The sequence below is a fragment of the Rhineura floridana genome, chromosome 2 (genome assembly GCF_030035675.1).
Source record: "Rhineura floridana isolate rRhiFlo1 chromosome 2, rRhiFlo1.hap2, whole genome shotgun sequence".
Taxonomy (NCBI): domain Eukaryota; kingdom Metazoa; phylum Chordata; class Lepidosauria; order Squamata; family Rhineuridae; genus Rhineura; species Rhineura floridana.
Genome location: NC_084481.1, coordinates 153054019 through 153074333, shown reverse-complemented (window position 1 = coordinate 153074333; position 20315 = coordinate 153054019).

The window sequence follows — 20315 nt, the reverse complement described above, 5'->3', positions numbered from 1 at the left end:
ATGTATTGATGACTGTCCAGTATCTTACCTATTGTTATTAATGTGATTACATCTGTTATTGTTTTTTATCTCTTTTAATGTACGTCGCCTAGAGTGGCTAATTGCCAGATAGGCAACAAACAAATTAAATATTATTATTATTATTATTATCACTCGCTCAGACCTTGCGTTGTAGCTCCTAATTGCTTTTGCTACATCACTTCTCACTATTAAAGCAACCCCGTTTCTTCTTGATTTCTCATTTCCTGCATAAAATATTTTGTAGTTGCCTGATTGAAAATGTCCCATTCCAGTCCATTTTAATTCACTCACGCCACGTATTGTAATGTTGATACGCTCCATTTCTTGCTTGACAATTTCTAACTTTCCCTGGTTCATGCTTCTCACATTCCATGTTCCTACTGTGTGCGTCGTACAACTCAGGACTCTCCTTTCGCATCTGTGTGTATCAGCCTCTGGGCTTCCTTTTGGCTTTGACCCAGCTGCATCATTAGTCACAGCACTACTCGTACTTGTCCTTTGTTCTTCCCCAGTAGCTCGGTGAGTGCCTTCTGACCTGGGGGGTCTCATCTTCCAGCACTATCTCGTATTGCATTTTGGATACTCTGTTCATAGGGTTTTCGTGGTAAGAGGTATTCAGAGGTGGTTTACCATTGCCTTCCTCTGAGTTTGGATGCATCTTAGTCTAGTGTCTCAGCTTTGACCATTCCGCCATGGGTGCCCCTCCTAGGAGTCTAGCCTTTTGGTCTAGACTCCTGACAGCATTGCTCTCAGCTTCTTCAACACTCTCAAACCCCCTCACCACGTTAAGGTGTGCATCCTAAAGGGGGATAAATATCTTTACAGGTTGTATAAATAAGAACAGAGCTTGGAAGATTACTTTTAAAAAGTAATAAATTACAGTTACAATTACTTGGCCCAAAAAAGTAGTAATTACCGTTACAATTATAATCGCTCTGAAAGTAACTGATTACTTTACTTTTTCTCAAAAGTAATCACTACAATTACATTTCAGTTACTTTTTTAAAAAAACTCCTACAAGGTGCTGGCCTTGGCTGCTGCACATCTAAGAAGCCTAAAACAATATTAAAAATAAACACACACACACATGAGGTAGTAGAATAAAAAATTTTATCCATAAGATTAACATAATGGCATAACAGAATCTCACATCCCCCCAAGCAATGATGATACCCCAACTCTTGAAATCAAATTTTACACTTGAAATGCTTTTATAATATGTTTCTGTTATGTCTCAAAAGAACAAGATGCTCAAAGAGCATGTCAGACAAGGAATGTCTTTTTACAGTCATTACGTTGCCACCAGTACTGAACAGGCGTTCTACTGTGGCGCTTGAAGGCATGCCTGTGTTGTGCTGCAAAAAACACCTCAGCACACGTGGAAAGCCATGGAGTGATGACACTTCCCTGCTGGGAGACCTCAGGTACCTCACCAGTTCCTCCTCAGCAGTGTCCACTGCTGACTTCTTGCCCTGGGGCAGAAAGTTAAAGAAGTCATCTTCTAAGTCATCTCCTTCCTGGTCTTTATCTGAAGACTGATCACTGTCCTCATTAAGTACACCCATCTTTATTTCAGCTTTCAGCAAGGCTTCCATTGTGTATCTAAGAAAGAGAGAGGATATGTTAACACATATATGTTAGGAAACCATCATCTGCTCTTCATTTCCTGATGCTTGTCATGTCCCCTGGTTCAGGATCCAGCCTGAGCCTGTGGATGATGACATGGAAGGTAGGAAGGTGACCAAGTCACCACACTCATGGGGCAGCACAGCAGACCCTTAAGGATTACCTGCAGCAACCCAAGGTTGTGATGAGGAGCCCCAGGAAGAAAAGGCCCAGCCCCTGCCTACCACCTTAAGCCCTCTGATGCCTCCCTTGAGACAACATTTCCCTTGGAGTAATCCACCCAAAGGGCTTCCCTAATGTTCTTACTTGTTGGTATGGGTGGTGGCCTGACACGATTCCAGCCAATCTAGTTTGAAGAGAGGGTGTAGGCAGGCTGCCAGAAGAAGCCTCTTGTCCTCCCAGATAGCTGCAAACCGCTTTCTTAGGGCTTTGCGCACACCTCTCAGCAGCTGAAAACAGTATGTGTACCTCTCAGGTTTGTTTTCCAGTCCTTCTAACTTGCGGTCCAGATTGCAGAGTGTTGGTAGCGAATACCCCATGAACATGCCGTTCTCCCGTTGCAGGATATCTAGGGACTGGGCTAGTGGCTCCATAATCTCTGTGTATTCCTGTACCACTTCAATCTCAGCAGCTGTGATCCTGGACAAGGAGCAGCGGTCCATTATGGCATGCATTTTTAGTGGCACAGTTGACAGGAGCTCATGTAGTTGCTTCAACGCATCAAAGGTGGAATTCCACCTGGTCTTATTCGGTACCTTCAGATACACACCACATTGCGCATGGATATACTCAGCAATCTGTGCTGACTGGTTCTGCTTGGACCACAACTTGCTGCACTTTCCCATCAAGGAATGAAACTGTTTCTTGAAAGGACCAAGAAGACTACTTTTGGAGGAGTCAGAAAGCATGGCCTCTATGTCTTGTGTTGCCACAAGGTTGAGGGTGTGGCTAGCACATCTCTGGTGTGGTGGTAAAACAAAATCCTCTCCTGAATCTGCAGCTTCTTCCTCTGCCTCAGGTCCTGTGTCCAGGATCTCACAGATAGGCACAAACTCCATCTCAGCCTCCTCCTCCTCCTGGTTATCACCATCATCGTCACTGGTGCCTGCAGCTTCCACTGGTTCTTTGGCCATGAAAACTCTGAACGCTTTCACAAAGTTGGAGCCATTGTCTGTAGTAGTGCACATAACTTTGTTGTGGATCCTGTACTGCACATGTACATCATGCAGTGCTTTTGAAAGGACATCGTATGTATGGTGCCCCTTCAGACGCTTACAAGCCAAGGCCCCGACCTCACGTTTCAGGGTAGTTGGGTTGATCCAGTGGGCTGTTACCCCAAAGTAACTCTTCTTGCCATTGGTCCAACAATCTGCAGTGGTTGCTATATATGCCACAGCACCCATTCGGTTTGCAAGAGTTTCTCTCATGTGGCATGCTCTCTTCTCAATTCTGTCTCTCAGAGTCTTGGCACATATGATGGTGAGATCTTTGGGGAGTCCAATGCGAACCAGATTAATGAATGATGGTTTGTCCACAGTCTGAAGTGGTAATGTCTCCTCTACAATGAAATCAATGATTCTCCTGTCGAGATTGCTCTGGGTGACAGGCTCCCTGCCAGATCCCCACCTCTCAAGGGTTGTCTGCTGCTGCTTCAGCATTTTGGGAGGAGGGGTGTCATGCATTGGTTCAGGAAGGCCACGTCTCCTTGCCTTTATTGCTTCTTCAATTGCTCTCAGCTTCTCAGGGTGTGCCCTCTGAGGAAGAAGAACAAAGCATGAATCCAAGAAAAAATGGAAGAGGAACTTCACAATTTAAACATAAATAGACAATGGACACTCTTTGAGGACCAGCATGACAAAGGCTTACCTCAAAATGTTTCTTCACATTGGATGAGAAGGAAACAGCTGATCTCAGATTTGTGATCCTTGGAAGGCAGTAATTGCATCGTACAACAACATTTTCCCCACTCTGGCTCACAAATGTACAAGCTTTCTCAAAGCCAAACCATGGTACTTGCTGTTCTGCAGATGTGGCTGTGGGCAACTGGCACTGCTTCATGCCCTCCTCCTCCTCCTCGTGCACAGGGCCTCCTTTCTGAACCTCACTTTCTAGTTTTGCCTCCTCAGGATCAACAAGCTGTGACTCAAGTGGCCGCACTAACTGACTGCTGCTCTCAGCAGCAAAACCTGCAACAGGCGTCTCTGTAATAAACAAGAGATAATGCTCCTATATGGGTGAACTTCAGCTGTGATGTGCCCCCATCTCTTCCCCATGCTGCAAGATGCCCCAGTCAGAGTGGAAGTAAGCAGGTCGATAGCACTATTAAAAGAGATCCTATTTGCATCATTTTTGCTCACTAAATAACCCTGCCTGGGCCAGTTTAACCTACTATCTCACAGGGTTGTTGTGAGAACAAAATGAGACTAGGGTTCAAATCCCCACATAGCCATGAAGCTCACTGAGTGACCTTGGGCCAGTCACTGCCTCTCAGCCTCATGAAAACCCTATTCATAGGGTCACCATAAGTTGGAATCAACTTGAAGGTAGTACATATATTTTTTATTTTGAATATGATGATTATGATAATAAATATGCAGCATTTCAAATTAATTCTGTATGAGAAGCATTCCATGCCAAGCTTGGAAAACCAAGGATGAGGTATAAAATGTAGACAAAAATACTTTTGACAAAATGCCGTTTATCTTTTATATTTTATATATAAGAACCTGGGTAGGGAACATTTAATCTAGCCTACTTGCTTTCAGCAAGAAGGGTTAAGTGCCTTCAGGCCAGGGCAGTCACCAGAAGGCCACAGCAGAGACAAAGGAGCCTAGTGTTGTGGAGATGTTAGATGGGAGCTTTGGGGAGTAAAGATGGAGGCTCCTGAAGGCTGCAATTCTAAACACACTTACTAAGGGATTAAGCCCCATAGAACTCAACAGGACTGACTTCTAAGTAGATATAGTTTGGACTGTGCTGTTGGTAAACCTTGACTAGGGTTCTTCTGCAAAGACATCCATATCCAAGCAGGGTTGGCAACCCCCTGCCTGGAATACCCTGCCCTTATCTTTTAATGTGGCTGCTCCAAATGTTTTTACAGATTTGACCCTTTACTTCAGAAAGAGGTCTGAAAAATGAGTAACAGTAAGAAGTATCTTTTAAAATTGTTCTTTTCAATTCACTCTTGAATGAACATCATACCTAGGGCAGATCTACACCATTCATTTAAAGCACATTCAATACCCATTTGAAGCACATGAATCCCACCACAGAATCATGGGAACTGCAGTTTGTTAAGAGTGGTGAGAACTATAACTGTGAGGGGGAAATGACACTTCCCAGAATTCTTTAGGGGAAGTCATGTGCTTTAAATGCGAGTTGGATGTGCTTTACACATATTGTGTGAATCCGCTTAATAAATTTTGCCTGCATGTAAATTGTTTTAATTAATTTTTCAAAATGGAAATAAGCTATAAAGTGTAGCGGGTGACCATGGGCTACTCACCATTTCTCAGCCTATCTGCCCCTCAGGATGAAAACAATGGAGAACCATGACTACCCCAAGGCATACTTAAAATGTAAAGGAAGTATTGTACAACCATAGTATGCAATTGGATACTTATAGGGTCACAGCATGACAAAACTGGGTGGAAGTAATGAGTGGGGTACCACAGGGCCCAGTCCTGGGCCCAGTGCTCTTCAACATTTTTATTAACTACTTGGATGAGAAGGTACAGAGCATGCTTATCAAATTTGCATATGATACAAAATTGGGGGGCATAGCTAATACCATGGAAGACAGAAACAAAATTCAAAGGGACCTTGATAGGCTGGAGCATTGGGCTGAAAACAACAGAATGAAATTCAACAGGGATAAATGCAAAGTTCTACACTTAGGAAAAAGAAACCAAATGCACAGTTATAAGATGGGGGATACTTGGCTCAGCAGTACGACATGCAAGAAGGATCTTGGAATTGTTGTTGATCACAAGCTGAATATGAGCCAACAGTGTGATGTGGCTGCAAAAAAGGCAAATGCTATATCAGGCTGCATTAACAGAAGTATAGTTTCCAAATCATGTGAAGTATTAGTTCCCCTCTATTCAGCACTGGTTAGGCCTCATCTTGAGTGCTGTGTCCAGTTCTGGTCTCTGCACTTCAAGAAGTATGCAGACAAACTGGAACAGGTTCAAAAGAGGGCAACAAGGATGATCAGGGGACTGGAAACCAAGCCCTATGAGGAGAGACTGAAGGAACTGGGCATATTTAACCTGGAGAAGAGAAGACTGAGGGGAGATATGATAGCACTCTTCAAGTACTTGAAAGGTTGCCGCACAGAGGAGGGCCGGGATCTCTTCTCAATGATCCCAGAGTGCAGGACACAGAATAATGGGCTCAAGTTGCAAGAAGCCAGATTTCGACTGGACATCAGGAAAAGCTTCCTAACTGTTAGAGCCATACAACAATGGAACTAATTACTAGAGAGGTAGTGGGATCTCCAACACTGGAGGCATTCAAGAGGCAGCTGGACAGCCATCTGTCGGGAATGCTTTGATTTGGATTCCTGCATTGAGCAGGGGGTTGGACTTGATGGCCTTATAGGCCCCTTCCAACTCTACTATTCTATGATTCTATGAAAATATTTATATAAGCATGACTATCAAATATGTTTATTTATATAACCTGTAAAGATATTTATAGTGCAATCCTATGTTTGTTTACTCAGAAGCAAGTCCCAATGCATTCAATGGGGCTTACTCAACCAGGGAAAACTGCAGCCTCAAGTGATAAGGAACTTGTTCTTTTAACAAGTCCTTTAAGTGGAGACCTTATCCGGACTTCCGGGAAGGGTTGCTTTGCCTGTGCTGCCTCTGAGTCGAGCTCTCGTCTCAGAAGAAGCTTTTTTAGCTTTAAAATCAGTCAAAACATTCTTTTTGACTGGTAAAGATTTTCTCCCGGACAGGGAGAAACGTAGAGATTAACCACAAAGACTGTTTTTGTGGGGAGGACTGGATTTCATTTATTTATGAGAGAAGGTTCAAACTGCAATGCCGGACGGACTTTCATCAAGCTCTAGCTGATTACAGCGACACGTTTATCTTTTCTTCAAAGAAAAACGGACTCTAACAGGCAGATAAGCATCCTTCTTTCTATTTTCTTTTTTCACTTGGTTTAAATTGTTGCAGCAAAAAAGAGATTTGTCAATGAATCAGCTGTGAAGAACTTCTGGGTGAGTTATGGCTTTTCTCTTTCACTCACAAAATTAAGGAGGAAAGAAATAGAAAAAGCTTATATTTGTTTTTATTGCAAAAAGCTGTCCTGGAGGTGCATTCTAAAGATACCAACGGAAGAGGGATTTCTATTTCGAGGAGGGGAAAAAAAATATTTTTTTTTTAGTCTATTTCATTTTGACGAATCTGCTTGTTCATGACGCCACTAATTGTTTTGATGTTGGGAACTAAGTTTGTTTTGTATTCCTGAACACATAAAAGATAAGGCAGGCTGTATTGTCTACACTGATGTCAGCAAGCCTGTAATATTAACCCAATTGTGGCTGAAATAATTTTTGTTTCTGTGGTTTTAAGAATGACAACCAGGAAAGTGATTGAGACCATGGAAGAAATTATGTTTCAGAAAATAATGGGTGAGATTGAGATAACGAAACAAACCCTGAGACAGGGTAGACAGGAGATGAAAATTGAATTTAACAAAATGATGCAGGAGCTTAAAGAAATAGGGGATTCTGTGAGAGAGGTGTCTGATGACATTAGGGATGAGAAAAGAAAAATTAAAGGGAAGCTACAAGCCCTGGAGATTGGAACAAATGTGAAATTGGAAAAAGATTTGGAGTTTATGGATGTTAGAAATAAAGTTTACTGTTTGGAATTCAACGTTGTCTCTGAAGAAATTAATGAAGATTTTGGTGGTAAAGTTATCAATGTCTTGGATAATTTTCTGGACTGGAATGATGTGATGGAGCTTGACATAGAAAAAATCTATGGAGTCGGCTACAGATATGTGACAGTGGAGAAATTCTTAAGAGATGAGCCAGTGCATTTTGTAAAAAAGAAGAACAGAGATATGACTTTGCAGCAATATTTCAGCAACATATTCAGAATTCTTGACTGGAATGATGTGATGGGGCTTGACATAGAAAAAAATTATGGAATTAACTACAAATATGTGACAATGGAAAAACTTTTAAGAGATGAGCCAGTGCATTTTGTAAAAAAGAAGAGCAGAGATGTGACTTTACAACAATATTTCAGCAACATATTCAGAATTGATGGCAAGGACATATTTGTGATGGGGGAAATTCCCATCAGACTCTTGTTATATGACTATGGCTATGACAGCAAGATCATCATGGGATACTGATAATGGATGAATGGATACTGAAACCACTGGATTTAACAGGACTATTGAAGATGGAAGATGGAATTAATATTGATAATGGAAGAATGGTTATGGAAATTATTGGACCTAACAGATTTGACGAGATGGATTAATCAATATGTTTATTTGGACTATGGCTATGACAACAAGATTATTATGGGATACTGATAATGGAAGAATGGCTACTGAAATTACTGGACTTAACAGGATTATTGAAGATGGAAGATGGAATTAATACAGGTAATGGAAGAATGGCTATTGAAATTATTGGGCCTAACAGATTTGAATCAGATGGATTAAGCGACATGTTTATTTGGAGAAAAATTGAAAGATATATCTCTCAAGGAATTGATACCTCTCTTTGACTTTTTGTTGAAAGAATAAAGTAATGTTTATGAGATTTGATGATTAATTAAGATAACTACTGGAGGAAAGTGATTTTATAATATAATTTTAGAGACAGGATTGTTATATATTGTAGACCTATAACTGATCTGCGACAAATCGGAAGTCAACATTTTATTTTATTGTTTAATTGTTTTTGTTTTGTTTTTTGTCTTTGAAAATTTGAATAAAAATTAATGATAAAAAAAAAAGTTGAGACCTTATCCCAGTCTGCATCTGTGTTGAAATTGCTTTTTAATATGTTTTTAAACTTTTTCTTAAAAAAAATGTTTTTAAAGCTTTTAAAATGTTTTTAAAGATGTTTTGTTTTAATATATTTTAAAGTCTGTTTTTATGATTTTTAAAGTGTTTTTAGTGCTTTTGTTTGCTGCCCTGGGCTCCTACTGGGAGGAAGGGTGGGATATAAATCAAATAATAAAAATAAATAAATAAATAAATAAACTTCATTCATTTTTTTAAAAAATGAGTATTAGTTTCCTACATAATAAAATCATCACAGGCCCACCCTGTGACATCACTAGGGCCCGCCCCTCAAATCTCAGGTTTTGGGATGCTTCTGACCTGGCAACCCTAGGGAGGGGAGAAGCGAGCTAGCGGGGAGCATGGTGTGGTGCGGGCACAGCAGGGGAAGAAATCTGATCCTCCCACCACTGTGCCCACACTGAGCATCCCTGCTTCCTCACCCTTCGCCTCTCCCTCTCAGTAACCCACAGCAATGCTCAACATTGGGAAACCGGGTGAACAATTCTGCCTGCCCCGCCCTGCCGGCCATTACTGGCTGCAGCCTAGGTTAGCTTGATTCTGAGCTGACCTGGGGCTGTATTAATTCCTTTGGACTGTTTTGTCCCTTTTTAAGGGCCACCAGGGGGAGAGGTTAGGATCCATTCACATACTTAACATGGTAAACAGAAAATAAGAGCTAATGTGCTTCAATATAAATGGGCATTTTAAAGCTTTTGGATTTGTGGTAAAGGAGGACTTCGGCTCTGTTCCCAACCCTGTGCAGTAGGGGGTGAGGCCCATTTATCTTCTGCGTGTCTCTGAAAACTTGGCAATTGTCCCAACAGCCATCCTATGCTCCTGCTGCGAAATAAAGAATTCCTCCACATTCCCTGCAGGAACCTGTAATACCCATCCAGAGCAGCTATTCCCTGGGGAAGAAAGGGGAGTGGGATTGAGTGAGGCTTGCATTGATTAATATTAGGGGAGTGATAGATTATGACTTGATGACTCTAGAATCGTTTTTGTTGTTTCTTTCTTTGATGGCAGGACGGGGAAGGCAAGAAACAAAAGACCAAGAGATGGGGGAGAAGGGGGGAGAGAGAGGTGTGTTTTGAAATCTGCTTCCTTTTGGCCACGCTTGAACTTCCAAGCATCTGCATTTGACTGACATCCTTAGGAAACAGGGGGGAAACTCCATGCAGAGCCGGCTCTTTGCCCTGCTTGGAAAGGAAGAGGCATCTGGTTTTAAGGAGCCGAAAGAGATGCCTTTAATGTGCCTGTCACTCTGCACTACAGAGGTGCACTTGGGCTTGAGGGGTTGATTTTTAATGGAACGTTCCATTCTGGCGGGTTTCCGGGGGGGGGGTTGGTTTGCTCTTTTCAGGGATTAAGTTACCCGGGTATTTATATTAAAAAATGTGCTTTGGGTGACATGCACAAAAAGGAACAATAGAGAGCTCTGGTAACTAATATGAAAAGTCATATATATTCTTCGAAGGTGGCCTTACCAGTCCCAATCACCATCTCTTGACTGGGAGAAAAGGTGGTAAGTGTCAGGTACATGTTCACAATCTTCATTTATTGAGTCCAAACGGGCATATATATTCTTTGAGTTATGACTGAGAACATCTTGGCATGCCATACAGCTGTTTCTCCATGCTGCAACCCCGGGGAAGAGGCACATGTGTAGGACATATGACATTGCTATGTATAGCAGAGAAGCCTGCTGAAAATGGGAAATAATTGCTGTGATCAATGAAGCCCCAGCTGAAGCTGAATTAATCAGGAGAGAGGAAAGCCTTAGATCTAGAATGGAAGAGGATACAAGTCTTAGGGAAGAATTTACCCCCACAGAAGTTGTCACCTGATAGATTCATTGGAAGTGGTTCTCATTTCCCTACCACAGCCCAGGGAAGATTTACAGCACAAACATATACATGTTTACTCAGAAGTAAATCCCATCATCCCTGACTATTGGCCATGCTGGCTGAGACTGATGGGAGTTGAAGTGCAAAACATCTGAAGGGCACCAGGTTGGGGAAGGTAGGTTTGTGTTAGGTCAGGTTACTTTGTAAAGTGTCATGGAAACGGATGGCGCAGCATTTATTATCATTGTAATAAGGTTTGACCAATAATAAGGCAGAGATTATGCTGGCTGAGCTTTCTTCAGGAAAAGGTGGCTATGGGTATTGCTATTGTTATTGTTATATTGGCTTGTATACTGCTTATATACATATTTTGTTCATAGATATATTTATTTTATTTATTTAACAAAATTTATATAACACTTGATTGTAACAAAAAACCCTCTATGAAGTTTACAAAAAGCATTTACTTTATTGATAAATGCAACAGCACAGAGCACAGATCTAGAAATACTAGTAAACCTTTTGACAGCTGCCAAAATATATATTGCAAAGAATTAGAAAAAGAATATTATCAGAATGGTTTAATAAAATGTGGACTAGGAATGGAATGATCTGTCAATTTCAGTTCTCTCAGTTTCTCATTTTTTCTAATCTTAAATTCAGTTCTCCACATTTCTGCAGCAATTGCCAATATTTTAAAAAACAATCCTCATGAAAATTCTTCAGTATTTTAGTGTGATTTTCTCCTAATAAATACATTTTTGTATGCAGTTTTGACTAATGTACATATATTTGCAACAAATTTTTCTAATATTTATTTATTTATTTATTACATTTATATACCACCCCATAGCCGAAGCTCTCTGGTCGGTTTACAGCAATTAAAACAACAAAAACACATATACAAATTTTAAAACACAAAAAACAATTTAAAAACACATGCTAAAATGCCTGGGAGAAGAGGAAAGTCTTGAACTGGCACCGAAAAGATAACAGTGTTGGCACCAGGCACACCTCATCAGACACATCATTCCATAATTTGGGGGCCACCACTGAGAAGGCCCTCTCCCTTGTTGCCATCCTCCGAGCTTCCCTTGGAGTAGGTACCTGGAGGAGGGCCTTAGATGTTGAGTGTAGTGTACGGGTGGGTTCATGTTGGGAGAGGTGGTCCATCAGGTATTGTGGTCCTAAGCAGTATAATTTGTGATTTTGTTTGTGATTTTACTGCTTACAATTTTATTATGTACATGTCTGGTTTTATTTTTGTAAGCCGCCCTGAGTGCCCTATTATAGGGTAGAAGGGCGGGATAGAAATATTTTAAATAGATAAATAAATAAATAATGTTTTTTTGTATGTTATTTTCAGCAATATACTCATTTTGTGCACATTTTCCCTAATAAACTGTATGTGTTTTTGTAAACATTGCTTTTCTAGAGAAAATTCAGACAAGTGCAAATTCTGAAGGATGGCTGTGTTTCAGGTCTCATATTGTTTCGGAAAGTGTGGATTTGATAGGTTTGGCTTTAAATGTGAACTGAACTGAATTTTTCCCTCATCCCTAATCTGAACTATTGTGATAATAACTAAATTGGTATACAATGGAAGAGCTATTACTGGATAACCAAATAAGTTTATAGATGGTCTCTGTTTCTAGTGTTCTGGAATGATAAATACCAGGATAATATTCAACTGGCTGTAGCTTTCTTTTGTTCTTCTTACTGGTAGACTTGACCAAGACATTTCTTTGTTGAGAAAATTTGTAGTTTGGTAGATTCAGAGTGGATTTGTCTGTCAAAATAGCTTGCTTCATTTTGACACAAAGGACCAGACATTTTTCTTGCATTCAGACACTTACCCAGGGCCAAAACATTGTCTCTTCCAGACTGGGTGGACCGTTGTAATACACTCTTAGGAGAAAACATGGTGGAAACATGTTGTTGTTGTTGTTGTTATATCATTAAGTCATCTTACTTGCCATGATGTTTTATAATGCCTATGCTCCACTTTGTTTCCAGGCATATTTTGTTGGGGGTTTTGTGAGGGTTTACTTTCATCCCAATATTTCAGGTCACTGACACAGTATATGCACAAGGTTGCACTCAAGTAAAAATACTTGGTTCCTGCTTTCACTAATCTTTTCTAATCTAACAGAGTTCAAAGTCTGTTGGTTTTAAGAATGTGTTTCAAGGACCTTTAAAAAACACAATGAATTTGGCAGACTTGTTGATGAAGGTAGGTCAGGGTGTGTAAACTGTGTCTGGACATGACTGGGCCCACGAGCATCAGCCTGCCCAGGGCCTGCAGCGCCGTAAGGCCAAACACCCTGAAAGTGGGACATAGGAGGCTGAATTATACTGAATCTAGACTAGTGGTCCATCTAGCCTAGTGTTGTATACACTGACTGGCAGAGGCTCTCCAGAATTTCAGGTAGAGAGTCTCTCCCAGCCCTATCTGAATAGGCCAGGAATTGAATCTGGGAACTTTTGCACACAAAGAAAATGCTGTGCCACTGAACAACAGCCCTTCCCCATGAATTCCATGTTTTTGAGCACATGCTGAGTTCACATGGCTCATTGGCCAAACTTCTTGAGCTCTGTTGAACATACCTAACGCTCCCCTGCAGATCTGACTTACAGAAGAGAACTGGTAGTGGTTGGCAAACTAGCTGTCATTAAGGGAAGATTATACACCACTACTGATATTCTAATAGGAGAAAGCCAGGGTTTCAGGACACAATCTGAAAATTATTGAGCTAGGCCCATTTTATAAATAAGAGATGGTGACTTTGACCTGCCCAAGGCCATGTAACTGGAACATTGCTGATGCTGTTGCAGTCGTGGAGCTTTGATCTCCCATGTTCAAAGCTGTCATACTTCATTGGACCACATTGGCTCTTGAAGAAGTCCATCTTCTAGTAACAACCTGTTCTCCTGCTCAAACAGGCAAAATGATGTTTGCTATCACACTGGCAAGTGCAGTAGTCTAGGAATTTGCCCTCTTAAATGATCAGCCTTATGGTTAAGAGTAGCCCAGACCATGCTTTATTTATCCATTACATACAGTTGGCCTCCAATTCTACACTCTCCAGCACAGGCAGAAATGCAGAGGAGGCCCACAAGGCCACTGTTCTCCATGTTTCAGTTCTTTCAACCCAGTGAAATCCTGCTCTGATTGTTGAGAGATGGTAAGCTTATGCATGTCCAGATGAAGAACCTACAATGATAGATAATACTCATAAAACCTAGAGTTGCTCTGAGGAGTGGAGAATGATTTATCCCTCTCTGGACAGCTCAGCTGCATGGAGCAAAGAGCGGAAATCCTACGAAAGCTGTGGGGCACACATCAAAACCCCTATGTCACAGTGTGCGCCACACCCTGGGGCTCTAGTTCAAAGGCATCATGTGCAGGGCCTGAAAACTTATGGTGATGCCAAACTAATAAGCAAACGAAACAATAAATTACTCAAAAGCCATCATTACATGCTCTCTTCCTCCTGAAGCTGGGGCACACAGGCCCTTGTTGTGAGCAAGCACTTCTAACACCCAATTATTCATACTTAACCCCCTAGAATGGAACCCAAGGCAGCTCCAGCAAAGCATTCATCTTTCTGGAGGAGAAACCTTTTAAAGATCCTACTCCATAGCTGTTCTGTTTATTGTTAAGATGAGCACATGGGATACACGAACGGTTCTTATTTATCTTCAGCATTTGCCTTTTAGGCCATTAGGGAGGGTGGGTTCTTGGTTGTCATTTCCCAGTGCTGTCTTTACCAAATTATTCTTAGTTATACCCTCAATACCCTAGCATTCTAGCCTCCAGAGATAAAATGGTGGAAGAAAGGCCTAGGAAGGGCCTCCAAAACTTGGAGAGGTGCTTGGGAGACATTCTGCACATGTTCATAGGCAGTGAGTCTTTAGGTCTATTTTGAAAAACAACAACAGCAGATACTGTTGCCCTTAACAAAAAGAAGGAACTCTTCACATGCTCAGAGGCAGCTTGATCTTAGCCCCTTTAAAACAAAATGATATTGGGGAAGACACTGCTCAGAAGCACAGTGCTGCAGATGTCAAAACTGGAAAAAGAGTTGGCAGCTGTTGTTTGAAATAATGGGATGCTCTATGCAGTAGTAGACAGCCAACGGCAATGTGTTTTATACCAAGTGTGACCTACCTTCTATAACATTTCATACACGAAATTTATTTCAAAGGCTTTCAAAGTAGGGAATGAGTATCCCTAAGGAGGAGAGGGGAGTTGCCAGTGAAGGTGCAAGCTCTTCTCTGACAGTGCAAGTTATCCCTGGTAACCAGGAGCAGTCTGTATCTATCAAAAGGAAGTGAAAGAAAAGGGAACTGTCCCTCCTTCTCCATTATGAGGCTTCTCATGAGCAGGATCCCCTTCCTGGAATAGTTCTTGTTGAATTAGAAGAGACCCCCTATGACAGACACCCTAGCAACACCATTAAGAATCAGAAGAAATATTATGATGGGGATCTCATACTGTTAGAAATGTAGGAAACTGCCTTACACGAAATCAGGCCATGGCCTTAGGGGTGGGCAAGCTGGATGCTCATCCTGAATGTCAAGCTAAAGGGGGTGCAGAGCTGAGCTCAGTGTTTGTTGATGTACTGCCTGCAGTGAGATTGGCAAAATTACTGAGAGGCAGCTCTGGTCCCTTTTCATGGACATCCTAGGAAAGCCTGGGGGCAGCAGGTTTGGCAACATTAAAAAGTGGTTGTGGGTCTCCAAGGTGCTATTTATTGTAGGGCCAGCTCTCTCCGTAATTATCTACACCAGGGGTGGTGAGCCTTTATTAAGCCTCACACAGCATTCCAACCTGGAGGGCTACCTGTCAGCGGTGGCCGGAGCAAAAGGCAAAAGTGAGCTGACCAACCAATGTAACTTTTATGTTTCTGCAGTTGGCTAGTGTCTACATGCACTCGCATATTCCTCTGTATCCTCCATCCAGGCAAGCAAGAAGAGGCACATTTGAAGACACATCTGAGCCAGGCAAAAATACACAAGGAAGGTGTGAAACAGAACCGGTGAGGGGTGCAGCCTGGGGAATGTTCTGAAGGCCACATTTGATCCTCTGGGCTGGAAATACATAGCCCTGGTCTACAATGGCTGCTGGTGGCTCCTCCAGCAATATAGACAGGGTCTTTCCCAGCCCTACCTACAAATGCCATGGTTTGTATATGGGGCCTTTTGCATACAAAGCAGCTGATCGTCCACCAAACTATACCCCCCACACTGTTGAGTTGTGAATAACATTGTAGGAACTTGAGGAACTGATTCAGATTGATGTTGTGAGATGATACAGATGGGTGAGACTCACGCCTGGGACTTAAGGCTCTGTTAAAGTTAAACAGAACAGAAATCCTATTGAAAGAAAGGAAGAGACACAGATGTTTACCATCAGATAAAGGGGAAAGAGTGTAGGGCCTCTTAGAAATAAACCCATCTAACATGATAATAAAAAATACCCAACTGTTATATAGCATGTTTGAAGGGAGCCAAGCGTTTCTTTTACTTGAGCTCCCAATACTCTATTATTTGACAGGTAAGATGCCAAAGGACCCTTTGCTGATACTGCATTTGAACATCGGTAACAATGAAATAAACTGGATACCCTTGCTGTGGCGGCTGCTTGTTATGTCTTCTGCTGTCTAATGTTAGAGGACGCTGTTTTTTTTAAAAAAAAAAGTTTTATCATGGGTTGTTTTGATTGTGTTGGATTTTATGTTTTTATTTATTTCTGTTAGTCCCTTTGAGGTTTTTTTTGTTTTGTAAAATGGAAAAATGCAGGATGATTTAAAATAAATAGATGATTTAAGATAAATAAATCTCAGAGAAATATTAAATATATTAAATATTAAAAATATATTAACCATTGTATCATACTTAGTCAGAGCTGGCCCAGTAATGATGTAGAATGAGACAATTCACTCAGATGGTGGGTGTGAGGGGCAGCAGATTGGTAGTCCCACCCCCACTTACCTCCTTGTTAGGATGGTCGGCCAGCCAGCTGGCTGCCCACCAACCATTCTGTGTAGCAAAGTCTTCACTGCCCCCTTCACCTCCTTCTCTCTGCCACACTTTGTCTCACTTTGCGAACAGGTTTAAAAGGTTTAAAATTTAAAATTTCTAAGTTTAAAACAGCCTTTCTCACTGTAGTGGCAATCCTCAGTAGCAGCTGAGATATTCCCATGAGCACCTAGCCTAGAAGACCTCATTCTGAAGTAAGGGTGTGGTTTGCTGCATGGTTCCAATCCACTTGCATTCTGATAGTCCATCAATTGATCCCTATCCACCCTTTTTTTGTTCCCGCTTGCTCTCGCCGATTTGATCTGCTGTGTGTGTTTTTGGGTGATTCGATCAGTGGTGGTTGTTTTTTCTGTAGCCAAAATTTCGTAGTTATCAACATAGATACATGTAAATAATGACAGTATTTCACATGTTTTTTTGGTGGTGGGAAAAACACTGCATAATTTTAGGTAGCTTACGTGAGGTAGCTATTTATCAGACTGTATCTCTCTGTATGAGCCTGCCCGGGCCCTGAGATCCTCAGGAGAGGCCCTTCTCTCAATACCCACATCTTTTTTTTTTTTTACAATAATTTTTATTCAAATTTTCATAAAACATACAAAACAAAATCATAAAACATTCAAAGACAAAAAACAAAACAAAACAAAAATGATTAAACAAAAAAATAAAATGTTGACTTCCCATTTGTCACAGATCAAATCAGTTATAGGTCTACAATATATAACAATCCTGTCTCTTAAATTATATTATAAGATCACTTTCCTCCAGTAGTTATCTTAATTAATCATCAAATCTCATAAACATTACTTTATTCTTTCCACAAAAAGTCAAAGAGAGGTTTCAGTTCTTTAAGAAATATATCTATCAATTTTTCTCCAAATAAACATGTCGATTAATCCATCTCGTTAATAATAATAATAATCTTATTGTCATAACCATAGTCCAAATAAACATATCGATTAATCCATCTCATCAAAATCTGTTAGGTCCAATAATTTCAATAGCCATTATTCCATTATCCATATTAATTCCATCTTCCATCTTCAATAGTCCTGTTAAGTCCAGTAATTTCAGTGTCCAATCTTCCATTATCAGTATTCCATAATAATCTTGCTGTCATAGCCATAGTCATATAATAAGAGTCTGATGGGAATTTCCTCTATCCCAAATATTTTCTTGCCATCAATTCTGAATAAGTTGCTGAAATATTGTTGTAAAGTCATATCTCTGTTCTTCTTTTTTACAAAATGCACTGGCTCATCTCTTGAGAGTTTTTCCATTGTCACATGGCTGCAGTTAATTCCATAGATTTTCTCTATATCAAGCTTCATCACGTCATTCCAGTCCAGAAGATTATCCAAGCCATTGATAACTTTATCTCTAATATCTTCATTAATTTCTTCAGAGATAACGTTAAATTCCAAACAGTAGATTTTATTTCTAATATAATACCCACATCTTCTCAAGTGCGACTAGTGGGGACGCGTGAGAGGGCCTTCTCGGTGGCTGCCCCTAGGCTTTGGAATTCCCTTCCTAGGGAGGTAAGAATTACCCCCTCCTTGCAGTCCTTCCGCCGACAAGCAAAGACCTTCCTATTCCAGCAAGCCTTTGGAATTGAAGGCTAAGGATAGGGCGTGAAGGGTGCTGCATTGCTAATGTCTATTATATTATTTTTAAACTAGTTTGAACTCTTTTAGCTATATGTGTGTATGGTTTTTTATTTTAATGTAGATTTTGTATGTTTTTAATTATATGTATTTTTATCTGGAAGCCGCCATGAGTTCTAGTTTTGGGGAAATGGCGGGGTATAAATAAAGACAATAATAATAATAATGATCACAGTGTTTCATGTGGTTTAACTCAACATAACTCAATGTTAAATAGGGGGGAAAGTTTGAAAGAATAAATTCTTGTCAATTTGCAGCCGCAGCTGCAAAAATCTGTGCTGATTACAACCATGGCCTGCAGCAAGAAATAGGTGCCAGTCCGATGGTGAACTCCCAAATTCAGTTGGAATCCAGAACCAGGTCTGATTTAGCAGATATTCTTCCCCATTCCTACTCTGAAGAGGGACCCCCTTGGCCCTTTTTCAGAGCAAGGTGAAGTAGGGAGGAGGGACTGACGGAGAAACTGCCTCTGCTAATGGGACAGCAAAGAAAAATGAAGTATAAAAAAGTGAGTGAGGGGGCAGGAGGAAGAATGGGGGGCAGCAAGGAGAAATGGAGTGAATTCGGAAATGCAGGTGCTTTTCATGAAATCCCCCATAGCCACACCCCTGCTGACTATCCAACAAAAATGGGCTTTTGACCAATGCAGACATTATGGCTTCAGTACAAAGACACCTTTTTTTCCCTCTCTGTCCCCCACCCCACCTTGCTTAACATACATCCTGATGAAGAATCCTGGTGGACTCAAAAGCTTGCTCACCACTTTGTGCCATTTTGGTTGGTCATCATAAAGGAAATTTTCCAAAGAAAAGTGGCAGCTTAGTTGAGTTCTTATCCATGCATGCTAATGTGAGCCACCTCTTCCTCTGCTTGGTTTGCTTGGTGTGTTTTCCTCTAAGAAAAGCTTATTTATCCGTCACACAGAGGATTGGCGAATAGCACCCTAGGAGATATCATCACCCCTGCTGTGATGGTGTATATTAACTGCCCATCCCTGCTCCAGTGGGCAGGATCACATTGCATGGAGTTGTTATTTTAATGTTTCATGTCAAATGGAGACCTTTATTTGTGTGCGTGTGTTGCATTGGCTGTCACAAATTAACACAATCCAGTAAAAGCTCATAAATATGAAATGCCACATGTTGTACCCACCACACCAATGTTCCACTGACAATCTTATCTGAAACAAAGACCTGGTGGTGACCTAGCTATGCTGAAATAAGATCTCAGCGGAGAGACAGTGCACAGACAAAATGTTTTTTAAAGTAAAAGAAAGAAGTTGCAATTTTTATAGGGATTTCTATACTGGGGGTTTCATGATGCCTTTGCAATGTTCCTCCTTGTCTTTAGGCCTCGTATGAATATGATTGCTATAGTATAAGCCTGCATCACTACTATTGAATTGACACCCATCTACATATATCAAATATATATCGTGGTTTGGGGAGTTATACTTGTCACTAGCTATAACTCAAGCTTTTATTATAATCACAACCATATGGTTAATGGGACTTAATAAACCATGGCTGACCTGGGCTCTGCATCACAAATCTCCCCCCTCTCCCTTCTCCTACCCAGCTTATCATTACATGATCTGCAGAACAACTGCAATTGAATGATGTCAAAGGGCTGGTATGTCACATTTTCACTAGCCAATTACTAATTAATTGAGAAGGAATAAAGTGCCATCCAATCAGAGGTGACCAATGTTTGGTTTGTGTGTTGTATAAAAGCCTGTCTATGTAAATCTAACCAGGAAACAAAAAGAATACAGCTCTCCAAATCCTTCCAGGCAACTTGTTCATGAACATTCATACTCGGCGGTGGGGGGTGGAGTAGATATCATGTCAGCATGCCTCTGCACACCAGTTGCTGGAAATCACAAGTATGGAGACGGTTGTTGCACTCAGGTCCTATTTGCACTCAGGTCACTATTTCCATAGTGGTTCGTCACAGTGAGAACAATATGCTAGAGTAGAGGAGACTTTGGTCTGATCCAGCAGGGTTCTGCTGATCTCCTTATGTTCACAACCCAGCCAAAATTCTCTGTTTAGCATAAGAATAA